This window comes from Heteronotia binoei, chromosome 5 (genome assembly GCF_032191835.1).
Source record: "Heteronotia binoei isolate CCM8104 ecotype False Entrance Well chromosome 5, APGP_CSIRO_Hbin_v1, whole genome shotgun sequence".
In the NCBI taxonomy this organism is placed as follows: domain Eukaryota; kingdom Metazoa; phylum Chordata; class Lepidosauria; order Squamata; family Gekkonidae; genus Heteronotia; species Heteronotia binoei.
The window spans coordinates 18,747,513-18,763,402 of record NC_083227.1 but is presented as its reverse complement, the minus strand read 5'-3'; the positions used below and the strand labels follow the sequence as shown (position 1 = coordinate 18,763,402).

General features: G+C 45.3%; 1 protein-coding gene across 2 annotated transcripts in view; it reads left to right on the top strand.

Annotated features, from left to right (window-relative positions):
* Positions 1 to 15,890, top strand: part of PBX2 (PBX homeobox 2) — a 53,625-nt gene that overhangs the window by 22,445 nt on the left and 15,290 nt on the right. The window lies entirely within an intron of this gene.

The following is a 15,890-nucleotide window of genomic DNA, read 5'->3' as shown; positions in this document are numbered from 1 at the left end:
CTGCTCAATTTCTGTCCTTTTGAGCATTGTTGGAGGAGGCACAGAACCGGAGTGAGGTTGCTGTGTTTCAGATGCCAAACTTCACTTTATTGACAACCCACCTTTCTCGGTGAGAGCTGAGGATTACAAAATATAGAAAACGATTCAGATCAGATCAGCGTAGTATCTCCAGCAAACAATGCAACAGGATTGAGATGGCAAGATTGATAAACGACACACAAGCAGCTGTCTAAGGTGCGCCGTACCACAATGCAGAATAGTTCCCCAGGTTAATGAGTGGCATTCACAAGTGAAGTGCACCTTTAAGAGAGCCTGTAGTGGTTAAGTGTGCTGATTCTTATCTGGGAGAACTGGGTTGGATTCCCCACTCCTCCACTTGCACCTGCTAGCATAGCCTTGGGTCAAGAGCAGCTGCTGTGAGAGCCCTCTCCAGCCCCACCCACCTCACAGGGTGTCTGTTGTGGGGGAGGAAGGAAAGGAGATTGTGAGCCGCTCTGAGACTCTTTGGAGTGGAGGGCGGGATATAAATCCAATATCTTCTTCATCTTCTTCTGCTTCATATTAACGTGGCTACCCACATGGATCTATTCACAAGTGATGCATTCCAAAACCAGGGCCAGAATTAAACTTGACGGGACTGTTTTTTTCATGTCTTTCTGGGTATTTTGCTGCCGCAGTTCACTCTCCAGTGAGCAGCGTGCATGGTGTGTGATGCAGAGTAGGAAGGTGAGGCAGGGGAAGGGGGGGGATATGAGTTCACTTCTTCTCTTTGGATGCAAGTGCTAAATCCTCCACCTCCTGATTTGGATCGGAAATGTGAAAGCCCAGTTCAGCACCCCACCCACTCCCACTCCCATCACATTAAACATGGAACTTAAACCTTGTTTCAGAAAACGTTTAAAACGGCCGGTGCAGTGGGCTCCTTTGGAATTCAATGGGGCCGAGAAGTATGAGGAACTGCAAAAGAGGAGAGCCGTTTGGAGATGCCAAAATCTCCATCTCCGACTTTCAATAAGCTTTCAGCGACTTGAGCAGGCTTTCTTCCTCTTCTCATTCTTTCCTTCAACTAGCGGCTGTCCTCAACATTCCGTCCCTTCCAGGGCATATTTAGTCCTCATCAGGTTCATTTATTTAAAGTTTATTTATTTTTGGTTAATTTGCAGTTATTTTTTTCCTGGCTACCTGCAGAGTCTCCTGGATAGGTAGAAACCCCTCCATTGTCTTTGGATAAGGTCGGAAAATACCTGAATATTTGGGAGGTGGAGCTTGGGGAGGGCAGAGTTTAGGGAGAGGAGGGACTTCAGCCAAGATACAATGCCATAAAGCCCACCCTCCAAAGTAGTCATTTTATCCAGGGGAACTCACCTGGAGATCAATTACAATAGCAGCAGATCTCCAGGCCCCTCCAGGAGGCTGGCAACCCTGCCTGCATGTGGCCCTGTGTTCTGTGGCTTTTGTAATCTACATGGGGCCAAGCCACTTTGCAATGTGATGCAGTGACAGTTGTACAAATGATTTGTATATTTAAGGTCCTCAGGTTATTCCAGGGTTTATCCCGTTACAAGATCTCGGGTCATCATCAACTTTAAAAAGGCTGGTGCTTGAGGCATTAGACAGTGGCTACTGGTCTGGGTAAACAGTACAGGAAAAGGGGTGGCCAAACTTTGGCTCGGGAGCCACATTCACATGTATTGTGTGGCTCTCAAAGCCCCCACTGCCCTATCGGCTGATTGGAGAAGGCATTTGTCTCTTTAAATCACTTCTCCGAGCCAAGCCAACCAGCAGCTTGGTGAATGCATTTGAAGTTAAAGTTGCTTTGTTTTCCTCTCTCTCCTCCATTTGTTTGCCCTCCTGCCTGCCCACCTGCTCTCAAGTATCTAAAGTTCAGTCTCTGATGTTTATTCTATGTGGTTCTTATGTTGAGCAAGTTTGGCCACCCCTGAGATAGACCAAAGATTTGGCTGTTAGGCAGCCCTCTTGTTAGAATTAGAGCTACTGAGGTATGGTATGGTTTCAGACTTGGAAGACCTGAGTTCAAATTCCCACTCTGCCAGAATGCTCATCTTGGGCTGGTTGTTCTCTCTCGGCCTAACCTACCTTACAAGTTTGTTGTGAGGGTAAAGTAGAGGGGGGCAGAACCACATTTACCTCTCTGAGAAAGTGTAGGATAAAATGAGATCGATAGACATGGTAAGGGATCCACAGAACTTTTACAGAAAGTTGGCTTCTCTTTTGAACACTTTAGTTAGGAAGAAATGGTTGGGAAGGGCATTGGTCCCTGTTGTAAGCTCTAACCATTTTGGTTCGACTAAATTAAAAGCTTGTTTTCTTTCCTCCTGCATCTCCCCAGTTTTTTTTTTTTTTCCTTATTACCATACGGTTTTGCCACCTTTCTTTCAAAGAAGTCAGGAGAGTGAATATAATTGTTACCTCCCGACAGAGGAAGGGGTGCTGGATTTAGTCAGGGCCCCCCGGTGAGCTTCATGGCTGAGCAGGGATTTGAACCCAGGTCTGCCATGCCTGTGGAAGACTGTTTAAACTCAGCTCTCTGCTAATTCTGTGAGAGAAGAACGAGATATGACTCAGCGTAGAGGGAAATTGCCATGGGGAGGACACTGCAGGGTGGTTAAGAGTCACGAGAAGGGTGAACTTAGCATATTCCACCCGAGTGCCTCTCTTTGTCTGAAAATTAGACACACGCCCCTTTTATACACAACTGGGGCAGGCCTTGGTTTCGTACCATTGGGCTTGCCACCCTCCCACCCAAATTGGCCCTAAATTTAACACTGCCTTGGATCCTGCCTAGAATTTGGGGGGTGGGGTTCGATTCTCTGCTGCCACCCTGCCCCCAAAAGCTGATCCTGGGGGGCAGGACCACCAGGGATAGCAAGGGGGGGGATTGGAGGCCTCCATGGGGGAGGGGTAATTGGGAACCCCACTTTGGGCCCTCAGAAATTCTAGATGGGTTCCATATGATGCTATGTCCTTTTTTTCATGCACGTTGGCTATTTTGTGTCATGGTTTTGCAATGCCTTATTTCATCATTTTAAAACTTAAAAAAAATGGGGGAGGGTTTATTGATATGTGTAAGTTAATCAACAGTTGTAGCCACTGGGGTTGCCAGCCTCCTGGTGGGAGCTGGAGCTCTCCTGGAAGTACAGCTCTTCTCCAGGCTGCAAAGATCAGTTCTCCTGGGCAAAGTACTGCTTTGGAAGGCGGAGTCTATGGCAATATAACGTGGTGAGATCCCTCCCCTAACCTTGCCCAAGGCTGCGCCCTGAAATCTCCAGGACTTTCCCAATCTCCAAGTTGCAACTTTAATCCAGACACCACGACAGACAATAAATTCAGTCAAGATATACTGAGACGCACAAGCCCTGACCTGGGTAGCTCAGTCAAGCCCGATCTCGTCAGATCTTGGAAACTAAGCAGGGCCAACTCTGGCAAGTATTTGGATGGGAGCAGGGGTGGAATTCCAGCAGGAGCTCCTTTTGCACATTAGGCCACACACCCCTGATGTAGCCAATCCTCCAAGAGCTTACAAGGCTCTTTTTTTTTGTATGCTCTTGGAGGATTGGCTACATCAGGAGTGTGTGGCCTAATATTCAAAGGAGCTGCTGCTAGAATTCCACCCCTGGGTGGGAGACCTTCTTGGAATACCAGGAGTGGGAGGCAGAGGCAGATGTATCAAGCCACTTCTCTGAATGACTTTCTTGCTCCCAGTAGAGACCGCCAGAAGTCACCATGACTTTCAGACCTGGACACTAACACACATGCACACAAAAAAAATGCAAAAAAATTTTTTTTTTTTTGCTGAGACACACAGAGCTACATTTTGTGCTTTGTTTTATTTATTTATTTTCATTGATTTATGCCCCACCACTCTTGCGATCAGCACTCCCTTCCTACTTCTAGCCACAGACTTCTGGATTTAGAATACTTGACGTTTTCTCCCTCTGCTAGTGCCAGGGTAAATTAGAATGTGTTTGCTCCCCTCAAACTGGAATCTAAACCTGGCTTTCATCCCAGTTTGGAATCGGGGTGGGGACTGACTCCCGTTTGCTGGTTTACCCTATTTGAACTAGGGTTGCTAACCTACGGGTGATGGCTGGAGATCCCCTACTAGTTGGAATGTCTGGACTTAACCAGGTTTTTAACAATCTGTAGGTACTGGATGTATAAACAGGTATGGAATGGAGATGGAGGGGTGTTTTTCCCCCTCCTGACTGCTGAAGGCAGTTTGAAAATAGCATCACTCTTAGTGATCATGTAAATTTATCCCACTTTAACTGTTGGTGTGCAAACTGTGGAGGGAGCAAGTTTGGTGTAATGGTTAAGAGCGGTGGACTCTCATCCGGAGAACCAGCTTTGATTCCCAACTCCTTCAAATGCAGCTGGCTGGCTGACCTTGAGCCAGTCACAGTTCTCTCAAGACCAGCTCTCTCAGAACTCTCTCAGCCCCACCTACCTCACAGGGTGTCTGTTGTGGGGAGAGGAAGGGAAGGAAATTGTAGACAACTTCGAGTGAAAGATGGACTCTTCTTCTTCTTCTCCTCCTTTATCCAGTGTTCAGAGTATTTACCCCAAGGTCACATTTTTTGAAGAAAAATGGCTCCCGTTTCTGGAATATACGGAATCTAAAAACATACCTATTAACACAATTTACCTTCATCTTCACTCGCTATAATTCTTTCTAACTTATGCTATCCCCTCTTTCTCTTTTTATTTAAATATTCCCTTTCGTTTGACTTGGGATTGGAGCAAGGCATTATTCTTAGCTTAAGAGTCAAAAATTCTAGCCCAATTATCAGTTAATTTACCCTTAATAAGATATTTATATATGTATTTATTTATTTATTTATCTATTGATTGGCAAACTGGACATTATCTTAAGCGCTAAAGAAGATGTTCTACAAAGTTATATATACACCATAGTACTTTACGCACAGTAGAATTTTATGTGGAATTAATCTACTTGATACTACTTCATCCAACAAAGTTCTGCATAACTTGGAATTTTAAAAATAAACTTATAATGTGTTCAAAAAATTATAATAAAATTGAGCATCATTAAGTCATGGCTGTTCTGTATGGTAGCCCTGTATTCAAGGCAAGAGGTGAACAGAGGCGGTTTGCTATTGTCAGCTTAGTGACCCTGCTTTTCCTTGGTAGTCTCCCATCCAAGAAGCGGCCGTGGCCAACTCTGCTTAGCTTTCAAACTCTTACATGTTCAGGAAACTCTGAGCTAGTCAGGCTACTAGTGTGTAATTAGTAAGGGATTTTTATAGAATCATAGAAGGGCAATTAATCTGTCAGCAAGATAAACAATCTGTATTGTTTCCAAAACCCCAGAAAAACCTGTTTGGTCAGGGGAAACAGTGCGTTAAAAGGCACGAGGAGTGCAGACGTGCACTTTACAAATTGGTCTTCACCGTGATGGAAAAGGGTTAAGAGCTTTGTTAAGGCAGGAAGGCCTGTCAGTTCTTATGGTGCTTTTTTATCGTGTTTTAAAGGAATCATGGAGTTTATGATTTGTAAAATGTGGCTGCATGTAGCCAGATAGCTGGAAGTCATGCTGAATTAGGATCACTGCCCCAATGCAGTTTATTTCATAATTCCTTGTAATGATATGCTTAAGATGGCAAGGAGGAGTCACTCCATTTTTATTTCTTCCGTAAGGTGAGCCCAGCTTCTCTCTGCTTTCATAATGAATTTGATCTTCAAACCTTTTAGTGATCTGAATTCCGATTCACTTGTTTGTCTTTACCCATACCATACCATACCAAACCTTTAATGGCATAATAGATTCAGATAAAAATACACAGAATATAAAAATTTAAACATTGGAGATAAAATCAAAATAAAACCGAGCTTACAGATACATTCAAACATGGTCAGAATTAAATTTAAGGATGTCAGCCAGAAATTTTGCCACAGCCTCACTAACCACCCCCTCAGTATCACTCAATAAATAATAACAGGGTGGCAGAATAGACAAATCTGGAGAAAAAGAAAGCTTGCCAAATAAATCTTTACGGAGGTTATGGTAAAAAGAACAATCAAGCAATATATGCTGGATTGAGTCAGGGGTATTCGCTCCACAGGAGCAAAGTCTGTCGGCTAAAGGGACTCGCTGATATCTCCCTTGTAAAACTTTGGAGGGAAACGCGTTTAGTCTGGCCAACATAAATGCCCTGCGATGACTTGGAGTGGTTAGGTCTGATAGATAATTGGGCATTTTGCCACAAAAAGCATAAAGACCTAAGGAAGCTGGAGAGCAAGTATAAGGGAGAGTTGGCCGTAATTTCGTTTCCTCCAATTTGTCTTTACCCGTTCTTCAGGTTGGCTGTCTGCTTCTTCTTTGTGTGTGTTTTAGCTGCCACTTGCAATTTATTGAGTGGAATATGCTTAGGTACAGTGAAGCTGCGGGCTTATAAATGAAACAACCAACCCTTCCTTGAAATGTGAAAAACTGCTGAGTACGGGAGAAGCGTTGGGTTCCTTACCACACAGACACTAGCCAATCTGCGCTCAGTTCTGTTGCAAACAGATGCAGGGCCGCATTATGACTTTTGCGGGCCCTAGGCACTTTTGCCTTCGCAAGCCCCTCCCACCGTAATCATATCAATATTAACAATTTTTGATACCTTTAAATACTTTCGACTTTTTCTGTTTTAGGCAAAATTTAATACATTTTTGTGGGTCCTAAACATTTCATTTTTTTTTCTGATATGAGAAAAAATAAAACATTTTCTTCAGCCCTCAAAGTTGATTTTTTTCTTCTTCTGATTTTAAAAGAAAGTTTTAAAAAATTGTGGACTCCTAAAAGTATTGTGGCCCTAGGCACTGTGCCTGCCATGTCTAATGGATAAGTTGGCCCAGAACAGGTGAATTTGGTTTTTCTTTACCTTCCATTTGGCAAGAAGATTTAACTCCAGTAAAGGGCAGGGAGTGTTCTTCTGCCATTCACAATGTGCTACGTTCACATAGAACTGTACCTGTATTTTAAAAAAGGTAGTCCGCTGTGCAAGCACCAATCGTTTCCGACTCTGGGGTGACGTTGCATCACGACGTTTTCACAGCAGACTTTTTTACGGGGTGGTTTGCCATTGCCTTCCCCAGTCATCTACACTTCCCTCCCAGCAAGCTGGGTCCTCATTTTATCGACCGTGGAAGGATGGAAGGCTGAGTCAACCTCAAACCAGCTACCTGAAACCAGCTTCCGTTGGGATCGAACTCAGGTCATGAGCAGAGAGCTTGTACTGCAGCTTTACTACTCTGCACCATGGGGCTCTTATACCTGTATACCCCATGGTAAGTGGGACCTCTCTGAAACCACTCTTTGTGGTGGAAAGTGCCTGTAGGGTTTCCAAGGCAAGAGATGAACAGAGGTGGGCTGCCAGTGCTTGCCTCTGTGTAGAAACCCTGGGCTCCCTTGGAGGTCTCCCACCCAAGTATTAATCAGGGCTGACCCTGTTTAACTTCTGAGATCTGATGAGATGAGGATAGCCTGGAGCCATCCAGGTCAGGGCTTTGTCTCATTGAGTTGCTTTTACGAAATCATATTACATATGCAGCTGCCTTCTACTGAATCAGACCCTGGGTCCATCAAAGTCAGTATTGTCTACTCAGACTGGCAGCGGCTCTCCAGGGTCTCAAGCTGAGGTTTTTCACGCCTATTTGCCTGCACCCTTTTTAGTTGGAGATGCCGGGGATTGAACCTGGGACCTTCTGCTTACCAACCAGATGCTCTGCCACTGAGCCACCGTCCCTCTCCTTCCTCCCTCCCTCCCCTCTCTTTCTCCCTTCCCTTTGAATTTTGTTCAGAACTATAATTTCCAGGGCTTTTTTTGAGCAGGAACACACAGGAACGCAGTTCTGGTTGGCTTGATGTCAGGGGGTGTGGCCTAATATGCAAATGAGTTTCTGCTGGGCCTTTTCTGCAAAAAAGCCCTGTGCAGAACAATGGTGATGTCAGGGGGGGTGGCCTAATATGCAAATGAGTTCCTGCTGGGCTTTTTTTGTTTGTTTGTTTTTACAAAAAAAGCCCTGATAGTTTTTCCTTTGGGTTGGTAACAACCAATGAAACTGAAGTTAAAATGATTGAAAAGTTTATGTATGCCTACATTGGGGGTAGCTCTTCTACCTTAGCCAGTCAGTTCCCTTGGTAGTGAATGTTAAAATGGATAGAAAATTAATTTAAATGTGTTGTCTACCATAGGGTCAGCCTAAGCAGTTTGACTGGAGAATATCATAAGGGTCTTTCTATACTTTTATCTGCTTGGCAAATCTATACTGTGATTGGTCGGCTTTTATCTATGATTGGAGTGACTTTTAATGAATCCCAGCTCTTCAAAGCCTAATGGAAATAAGAGTAATCAAATATATTGAACCTGACAAAATCAAAGCGCAGTGCGGTAGTTGTGTTTGGCTAAACTAAGTGGAAACATCTTTCCAAGCTGAATTTATACAAGCACAAGCTTGGACTCTTTCAGGTCTTTGTGTAAAAGAGAGAGAAGGTAATACTAAAACATGGGGTAGTATTTTCTGTCTCCCACAGCTCTTGAAAGATTTTATTTTTTGGTTAGTTGTAGGGAGAGCTAGGCTGGTATATTGGCTAAGTGTGTGCTGTGAGCACTAAAACGTAAGAACATAAGAGAAGCCATGTTGGATCAGGCTAGTGGCCCATCCAGTCCAACACTCTGTGTCACACAGTGGCCAAAAAGCCCAGGTGCCATCAGGAGGTCCATCAGTGGGGCCAGGATTGTGATGTGAACATTCCTCACTCAGCCTTCATGAATTTTGTTTTTATACATTTTGTAAAATAAAAGTAAAATAAACTCAAATCATGGCACAGTGGCAAACTTATTTTGTGAACCTATACCAGCCTCTTAGAGTAGCCTCTTAAAAACCTTGGAGGTTTTTAAACAGAGGCTAGATGGCCATCTGACAGCAATGAAGATCCTGTGAATTTAGGGGGAGGTATTTGTGAGTTTCCTGCATTGCGCAGGAGGTTGGACTAGATGACCCTGGAGGTCCTTTCCAACTCTATGATTCTATGACTTTCATCTGTAATCTGCACTGAAATCTGCATTGAAATCAGCACCAAATTATTTTAAACTGTTTAATGTTTTTAATGCAAATGTTTTTATTGTAAGTTATGTATTGTGAGCCGCCCTGAGCCTGCTTCAGTGGGAAGGGCGGGATATAAAACCAATAAAATAATAATGAGGAAAAGTAATACCAGCTAGGGGTACCAGGTTCCGCCAGCTCCTGTTGCCCACTGGCACGCCGACAGCCAGTGGAAGGACAAGAAAATTTTGCTAGTTAGCATTGTATTGCATTGCTTCCAGGGAAAACCCGTAAGTGACGTCGCTCCTCTCTAGGCATTCCTAGAGAGGTGTGACATCTCTGTGTGGTGTGTAGGGCTTTGCTTTTTGAATCTAGTTTGTGTGTGTGTGGTGAAGTGTCCAGTGATTCCTAGAGAGGCGTGTGACATTACTTTTGGGTTTCTGCTGGAAGTACCATCATGCTGTCACTGCATGGTACTTCCTTTTCTCTGCTAGTAGCCAGGGCACACCATGCCTGGAAGCCCTCTCACTGATCTGCCACACAGGGTCAAAATTGCTTAAATAATGTGGAAGATGCATTTTGGACTAGGGTTACCAGCCCCAAGGTCCAAGTGGGGGATCCCCTGCTTTTGAGGGCTTCTCCCAGCCAGCTGGCCAGGGGGGGGGGACCCCACCCCAAACAGCAGCATCCCTGCCCAATATGATGATGTCACATGGGGATCATCACACTGGGGATGTCACTCAGGGACACTGCAGTTTGAGGACAAAAGTTGATGGTTTGAGGGCAATTTTACTATAGAGTTTTGCCCTCTGACCAGAGCATGACATCCCCAGCATGATGAGGTCACTTCTGCATGACATCATAGTGTCAGACAGGGCTTTTTTTGAGCAGGAACGCAGTTCCGGCTAGCTTGGTGTAAGCGGGTGCAGCCTAATATGCAAATTAGACCCTGCTGAGTTTTCTAAAAAAAAGCCCTATGTAAAACAATGGTGATATCATGGGGTGTGGCCTAATATGCAAATGAGTTCCTGCTGGTGCCAGAGAGGTCTTGCGGGGACATCACCATTGGCGAGAGGTGGAGCCACTTTCCCTCCCTCCCCCTTCCAGCGAGATGTAAGACCTGACAAACCCTACTTTGAACATGCAGGAGAGTATTATATAGATTTCTCACAAATGCGATTAAAATTTCAGCAATTCAGATTTTCATTTTTGAAATTAGACCTCCATGGGGTACTTCGTGGAGGAACTTGAATGTCATTGTATAAATGTCATTCTCATTCCCCCTGCCACTCCCCCTTTAATCTTCTAATTGCTGTATCTGTAATCAGGAAATGTTGAAGGAGGGGTATTCTGAGGCAACAAAAATAACGACGATTGTTTCCTCTAATAGTAAAATGAATGATTGAGGGCCTGTCTATTGTGCCAGGGAAATTTGGCTTCCCCCAAGATGAGATTTGGGTTTCTGGACCTTTGAGGACTCCCCAGCTATGCAGAACAATATTAGTCTGCAGATTGAGGGGGGGAAATTGCCTGATAAGGACTGAGCATGCTCTAAGCAGCATGGAATGTTAAGAGTGATTGAACATCAGTTAAGGAAGGAGAAAAGGAAATGAGGATGGGGAAACCGCTTGATTCCCTAACAGCTCATAGTATCCTGTAAAGGGAAAATTTGGGTTGGGGGAAAACATACCAACTGCTTACCCCCTTGCAATCCTTTGCAGGACCCAACTCATAAATTTACTAATAAACAACCATTTATTTGTAGCGTGATTACACTAGCCAGGTACTCTGCATACAGTTTAACAAGGTTTGCAATCTAAAATATGATTTGTAAGCTTCCTTGAGCAGTGAGGAAAGAGGAACCTAAACAATGAATAATAAATAAAATTGTGGAAAGCTATCATGTCAGGTAGATGGGTTTTGTAACAGGGTTTTATAGCTGCAATCCTTTCAGACAACATAAGAGAAGCCATGTTGGATCAGGCCAGTGGACCAGCTAGTCCAACATCCTGTGTCACACAGTGACCAAACCCCAGGTGCCATCAGGAGGTCCACCAACGGCGCCTAAACTCCAGATGCCCTTCTGCTGTTGCCCTCCAAGTCTCAAGAACACAGAGCATCTCTGCCCCAGACAGAGGGTTCCCTTTGGTTAATGGCCACTGATGGACCTCTGCTCCATGTATTTATCCAATCCCCTCTTGAAGCTGTCTGTGCTTGTAGTTGCCACCACTTTTTGCGGCAGTGAATTCTACATATTCATTACTCTTTGGGTGAAGAAGTACAAAAATGTCAGGACACTGTCTGATTGGGAAGTTTACTTTTTTGAAGGTCCTGCCCATGTTGACATCATTTTCCTTTTGTCATGCCCTCGTGGCCTTCATTTTTCTCACTGTGTCACTAGAGGGCTTTAAAACTTAACAGTAATTGCTATAGCACTATAGCACTTTTGTAGTTACTGGTGCCTCCCCCCCCCCACAGTGGTGTAGCAGGGGGGAAATGCAAGGAACATGACAGCTGACAGAGAAAAATATAGATAAAAACTCTCACACAGATGCTCTGCTGCCAGTGCAAATAATTATGCATTTTCACAAGGAATTCAGAATGGGGACTCCATGCTATGTGGATGCATCCTTAATGCACCCCTGATTTTAAGAACAGAAGAAAAACCATTTTGAATCAGGCCAATGACCCATCCAGTCCAACACTCTGTGTCACACTGTGGCCAAAACCCAGGAGCCATCAGGAGGTCCACCAACAGGGCCCTGAACTCCAGAAGCCCTCCCATTGTTTTCCCCCAAGCACCAAGAAGGCAGAGCATCACTGCCCCAGACAGTGTTCCATCTGTACCTTGTGGCTATTAGCCACTGTTGGACCTCTGCTCCATAGGTTTATCCAGTCCCCTCTTGAAACTGTCTATGTTTGTAGCCACCGCCACTTCTTGTGGCAGTGAATTCCATGTGTTAACCACTCTTGGTGAAGATAGACTCTCCTAGGCTTGAGTGTAGCAGGATTCAAGGCAGTCCTGACATGTGACAGTGGGTTTTGTGTGCCATTAGTGGTAGCTGAGTGGAAGATGGACAGATCTTGGTCCATGGGTGAATTGGCCATTAAAGACATCAAGAAAAGTCCTAGTGGACTAATGGCTTAGGGGGGCACGTTCCCATGCCATGACCACACGAGCACCAAACATTTGAAATACCTTAAAAACTAGAATTTAAAATAATAATTTAGGTCTGTTTACTAAATCCAATCCTAAATAAAATTGTCCAACTTCCTCTTAAAGATCAAAAGTGAGGGGGCCAGGTGCACCTTCCTGGGGAGGTTTATTCCATAACGGTGGGGCAGCCACTGAAAAGGCCCTCTCCAGAGGAGTTTTTTTAATTGGTGGCACATTCAGGAGGGCCTATCTCTGTGAGAACCTAATAGTATACATGGTTTTCCTAGCCCTGTATACAACAGTTTCGTAAGCTAGGTTAGGCTGACTGTATGATTTTAAACCTGGTCCTACGACTTTGGCATTCCTAGCTTGCGTTATCGGGAGTAATCTTCTCCATACATGTGCGAAAAGGGCAACGGATGTATTTCCCAGCTAAGATACACACAATCAGAAACCCAGAGTCTTGAGAGTATGCATATCCATTCCTAATTCGCGTATCCAAAACAGTCTTCTCAGTGCACATGTGAATATGGTGACATGTGTATCTTACAGCTTTGGTACACGCGATCAGAAACCCTGGTTCTGGCATGCTGCAGAGCTTAAAAAAATATGTGTGTGGTGCTATTCAGACAAAATGGCTTGCATGTATATGGAGAGGATCACAGGTAGTGTGCTCTCCTAGTACATGAAGTAGGAGCACCAAAATCATGTGTACTGAAAGTGCTGCCAGCTGAGAGGGGAAAAGATCAAACCTGCGCAGCACAAGATATCTTATTTCAGCTGCACTGCTGCCCAGGCCTGTACCTACAGTGGGGCCAGGCCACTCCATTCAAACACCCTGTTATGTATCCTTTGGTTAGTCCTCATAAATGGCATTATGTGTGGATTGTGCTCTTTAAAAAAAAAGGGGGGGGGGTGGATCCACGTGACTTCTTTCAGGCCTGCTTTGCCTCCTGCTAGGGTTGCCAAGTCCAATTCAAGAAATATCTGGGGACTTTGGGGGTGGAGCCAGGAGACGTTGGGGGCGGAGCCAAGAGCAAGGGTGTGACAAGCATAATTGCTCCAAAGGGAGTTCTGGCCATCGCATTTGAAGGGACGGCACATCTTTTTAAACGCCTTCCTTCCATAGGAAATAATGAAGGATAGGGGCACCTTCTTTTGGGGCTCATAGAATTGGACCCCCTGGTCCAATCTTTTTGAAACTCGGGAGGTATTTTGGGGAGAAGCACTAGATGCTATACTGAAAGTTTGGTGCTTCTAGCTCAAAAAACAGCTCCCCCAGAGCCCCGATTCCCCCAAATCAATTCCCCATCATTCCCTATGGGAATTGTTCATTCATTCATTCATTCATTCATTCATTCATTCATTTATTTAATGATTTATATCCCGCCCTTCCCAACAAGTGGCTCAGGGCGGCTCACAACATAAAATCTCACATAAATAAGATTTAAACATATAAACAGTTAAAATAATTAATACATTTAAAATATTTAAGGCATTTAAACCATTTAAAACATTAAGGACAGCAGAAATCTAGTATAACCACACTTGGTTTCTTGTGCCAGCTAGTTATAGGCCAGCCGGAAGAGGGTTGTCTTACAGGCCCTGCGGAACTGAGCATGGAGGTACATGATGGCTGTGGGGGCGGGGCTTCCCCCGCTGGCCAGCTGGCTGGAGGAGGGGGGAAGCCTGTAAAATCGGGGGATCCCCTCTGGGACCTGGGGATTGGGAAGCCTACCTCCTGCCTTGGAAGCACAGACCTTTATCTGAGGAGAAAGTTTGATCTGCTGGTTTCTTCCTGTTGGACTTCAGTTAAATGGACTGGAGCAGGCCAAAGGGTTGTCCCTTGCCCTTCCATCCACCATTTGGCAACTTTCTTTACTCCATTGTTGTTGCTCGTGCCTCACTATAACCCCCACCAGCAGCCCTCCCTGTACCTGTACCCCAGTTGGGTTAGAACGGATAAAAGGAGGTACTTCTTCACCCAAAGGGTGATTAACATGTGGAATTCACTGCCACAGGAGGTGGTGGCGGCTACAGGCATAGCCAGCTTCAAGAGGGGGTTAGATAAAAATATGGAGCAGAGGTCCATCAGTGGCTATTAGCCACAGTGTGTGTGTGTGTGTGTGTATAAATTACTGGCCACTGTGTGACACAGAGTGTTGGACTGGATGGGCCGTTGGCCTGATCCAACATGGCTTCTCTTATGTTCTTATGTTATCCAGTCAGAGTGGCCAATCTCCAGGTGGGACCTGGGGATCCCCTGGAATTTCAACTGATCTCCAGACCTACAGAGATAAGTTCACTTGGGGGGAAAAAGGATGCTTTGGAGCAGGGCTATTTTTATAGCAGGAACTCCTTTACATATTAGGCCACACACCCCTTGATGTAGCCAATCCCCCTGGAGCTTACAGTAGGCCCTGTAAGAAGAGCCCTGTAAGCTTTTGGAGGATTGGCTACATCAGGGGCATGTGGTAGGGTTGCCAATCCCCAGGTGGGAGCAGGGGATCCCCCGGTTTGGAGGCCCTCCCCCCGCTTCAGGGCCGTCAGAAAGCTGGGGGAGGGGAGGGAAATGTCTGCTGGGAACTCTATTATTCCGTATGGAGATTTATTCCCATAGAAAATAATGGAGAATTGATCTGCGGGTATCTGGGGCTCTGGAGGGTGCTGTTTTTTGAGGTAGAGGCAGCAAATTTTCAGTACAGCATCTAGTGTCTCTCCCCAAAATATCCCCCAAGTTTCAAAACGATTTGACCAGGGGGTCCACTTCTATGAGCCCCCAAAGAAGGTGCCTCTATCCTTCATTATTTCCTATGGAAGGAAGGAATTGAAAAGGTGTGCCGTCCCTTTTAATGTGATGGCCAGAACTCCCTTTGGAGTTCAATTATGCTTGTCACAGCCTTGATCTTGGCTCCACCCCTAATGTCTCCTGGCTCCACCCCCAAAGTCCCCAAATATTTCTTAAATTGGACTTGGCAACCGTAGCGTGTGGCCTAATATGTAAAGGAGTTCCTGCTACAAAGAAGCCCTCCTTTGGAGGGTGAGCTCTCTGGCATTTCCTCCCACTGAAGTGTCCTCCCACCCCCCCACCCCAGATTTCCACAGCCCAATATCCAGTTTGTCCTTGGTTATTTCGCATTGTTTCATAAAAAGTTAACTGTGCTGTTAGGCTTGCGGTGGCCTCCCTGATAGGCTTGTCCCCTTTTCACTAGCCTCATTCTTCTGCCTTTAGCGTAGCAGGCGAAACTTTTTTTTTGCCACCCATTCTCCTTCTATCAGGAAAAACTTCACCCTGTAAATTTCAGTGACGCAGGCTGCTCTTAAAGACAAAAATAAAAAGAGCAGGTGCTGTTCTTTGTCTTCAGTTTCAAAGATGACCAACTCAGACCCCGAGGCGGCGTGGGGCTGCACTCCCCCCTTTTGCTCTTGATATAACTAATTTGGGCTCTCCTTTCCTCTTTCGTATGCGCTCTGCTCTCCTCTCCCCCCCCCCCCCCAATATCTCTGTGTGTGCCAAAAAACTGCTACCCCGGTTCTGGGCCCACGGTTGTCATGGCAATGACCTAGCAGTGACCTAGTCTCCTGACAAGCGACAAGAGAGGAAGGAGGCACCAGGAGGGGAGGGAGGGGACGCCCACCGGGGAAGGTGGAGGGCACCGTG